Below are 3,355 nucleotides of genomic sequence, written 5' to 3'. Positions count from 1 at the left end.
CCAGCACCCACACCCAGCACCCACACACCCAGCACACACACACCCAGCACACACACACCCAGCATCCACACCCAGCACACATACACCCAGCATCCTCACCCAGCACCCACACACCCAGCACCCACACACCCAGCACCTACACCCAGCACCCACACACCCAGTACCCACACCCAGCACCCACACCCTGCACCCACACCCAGCACCCACACCCAGTACCCACACCCAGCACACACACACCCAGCATCCACACCCAGCACACATACACCCAGCACCCACACCCAGCACCCACACACCCAGCACCCACACACCCAGCACCTACACCCAGCACCCACACACACAGCACCCACACCCAGCACCCACACCCCCAGCACCCATACCCAGCACCCACACACTCAGCACCTACACCCAGCACCCACACACCCAGTACCCACACCCAGCACCCACACACCCAGCACCCACACCCTGCACCCACACCCAGCACCCACACCCAGCATCCACACCCAGCACACACACACCCAGCACCCACACCCAGCACCCACACACCCAGCACCCACATACCCAGCACCTACACCCAGCACCCACACACCCAGTACCCACACCCAGCACCCACACCCAGCACCCACACACCCAGCACCTACACCCAGCACCCACACACCCAGCACCCACACACCCAGCACCCACACCCAGCACCCACACCCAGCACACACACCCAGCACACACCCAGCACACACACACCCAGCACCCACACCCAGCACCCACACCCAGCACACACACCCAGCACCCACACCCAGTACCCACACCCAGCACCCACACCCAGCACACACACACCCAGCACCCACACCCAGCACCCACACACCCAGCACCCACACCCAGCACCCACACACCCAGCACCTACACCCAGCACCCACACACCCAGCACCCACACCCAGCACCTACACCCCCAGCACCCACCCCCAGCACCCACACCCCCAGCACCCACACCCAACACCCACACACCCAGCACCCACACCCAACACCCACACCCCCAGCACCCACACCCAGCACCCACACACCCAGCACCTACACACCCAGCACCTACACACCCAGCACCCACACCCCCAGCACCCACACCCAGCACCCAGTCAAATGTCTCTAGAGGCGCTCTGCCACGGGCCTGGCCGGCCCTTCCTCACCTCTGGACGCACCTGTGTATCCACTATGGTGTGGGGTCGGCTCCCAAAATGGGAGGCACCACATGACAGCTCTCCAGAATATGCTGTGTGCTCTTTGTCTCTCTGTTTCTCTGTCTGTCTGTCTCTGTATCTCTGTGTCTTTCTCTGCTGCTGCTGCTGCTGCTGCTGTCCATGCTGCCATCAGCTTGGCTCTCCAGCCCTCTGGCCCGAGGGAGGTCGGGGAGGAGCAGAGCACGTGAGTCTGAGGGGGCTTCTCTTACGCCAGCCCTGATGACCCAAGTGTCACAGCGGCTGTGGCATGGCCGTGTTTAAAGCCTCAGGACAGAGGACCCCATAGGCCTCCAAGCCTGCAGCTGGACTGCTGGACTTTGTCCAGAGGCCTCTGTGCCCACAGCACACAACCTCAGGGGCTCCCGAGCTCCCTGCCCTGCCCCCGGGCCTGCAGCCTCTGTGCTCAGGGCCACACGTCTGAACAACCCCCAAACCAGTGTACTTCAAACGGCAAAGCAAAAGAAATACTTTTTTGGCAGTCCTGGGGCTTGAACTCAGGCCCTGGGCACTGTCCCTGAGCTTCTTTTGCTCCAGGCTAGCACTCTACCACTTGAGCCACAGCGCTACTTCTGGCCTTTTCTGTGTAGTGGGACCAAGGAATCAAACTCAAGGCTTCATGCATGCTAGGCAAGCACTCTACCACTAAGCCAGCTTTCCAGCCCAGAAGTGCTTTTTAAAATGAGCATTCGTTAGTAATACAAGAGGGAATTTCAGTGCGACAGTCAACGTGTGTTTCCAACACATCCCAACCAAACTCACGCTGTCTTTCTGTCTGTCTGTCCCTCCCTGTCCCTCCTTTCCCCACAACAAACTGAACGGGCTTCATTGTTGAATTTTCACACTTGCAGACAATGCGCTTCCACCATATCTGTTGTCCCCTCCCTCGCGTGTCCACGCACCCCGACGGGACCGCACGTGTGCCACTTCCTCTGCTGCACTCGGGCCAGGCCCTTTAAGATTTGATTTTTATTGTTGCTCTAACGGTGGTGTACAGAGGGGTTACAGTTACCGAAGTCAGGTAAAGCGTACATTTCTTTTTGGATGCTCTCAACCCTTCCCTCGCCCTCTCCCCGTGTTATGTATTTATTTTGGTCAACTCTATCTCCGTGACGCCGTTGAAAAGATCATAGGATGGCGTCTGCCCCATGATGGGACCCGGAGCAAGCGCAGGCGTTGAAGGTTTTTATGGCAGGAGCTGAGAACAGTGCTCCCCTCTGCAGCGGGCAGCGTTTGCATCTTGCAGATGCAGCAGGGCCGCCCGAGGCCCACGGGAGGGGCCCCGCCCGCCGGCCAGCTCCCTCCCGTGCAGCCCCACTCTGCAGCCCTCGGAGGAGCCGCAGGAACCTCGCGCCGCTGGGTTATTTTTGGAAGCTGTTAATGATTCTGTTTGCCTTCCCAATGACCTCAAAAGTTCCACTGCCCTGATCCCTCCTGGATGACCCAGCCACCGCTGGCCACCTGTCCTCCACCCCGGCTCAGACCCTACCACGGAGGCCCAGGGTCCCTCCTGCCCCGTGGCTGCTCCCTCCTTGGTAAGAAGGGCAGCAGAGAGCATTGCTCAGTGACCAGGGTGGTCCTGCTGCGAGCTGCTTGCCAGATGGCTACCCCGGCCTCGGTTTACTCTCCAGAGCAATGGGTAGAGCGTGGTCGCTGTGTCTGCGAGTGTGGCACTGGTTCTGTCGGGGGCAGACAGGCCGGGTCGGCAGCGACAGAGCAGGGAGCAGGCCGCAGCTCCCCTCGGATCTCAGCCTGAGGCCGGCGTGACCGGGCCGGGCTCAAGGCGTCCGGCACCCGGGCTGGCCAGCTGCCCGCCCCCATGCTTGCGGGGAAGAGCACGCAGTGGTTTATTACCCCAAGTCGCGTTTCCCCTTGATTTCCAAGCCCGCGTGTGTTTATAAAGGAAATTTAATCGGGTTGTTTTTAATTCTCTCACACTTAACTCATCAAAATGCTATTTGGTGAGACGGGACTAGTGAGGGTACGCTGAGCCCGGCTGGCCAAAGGCAGCGGCCTCCCTCGGGGGGGCGCGTGGGGCTGGGCTGGGGCTCACCCCCCAGAGCTGCCCCCCATGTTCCTCCCACTCCCGAGAGCCCCCCGCCCCCCAGAGCTCCCCCCACGTGCCTCCCACCCCC

This window comes from Dipodomys ordii, unplaced genomic scaffold, assembly GCF_000151885.1.
Source record: "Dipodomys ordii isolate 6190 unplaced genomic scaffold, Dord_2.0 Scaffold6, whole genome shotgun sequence".
In the NCBI taxonomy this organism is placed as follows: domain Eukaryota; kingdom Metazoa; phylum Chordata; class Mammalia; order Rodentia; family Heteromyidae; genus Dipodomys; species Dipodomys ordii.
This window is presented reverse-complemented; position numbering follows the sequence as displayed.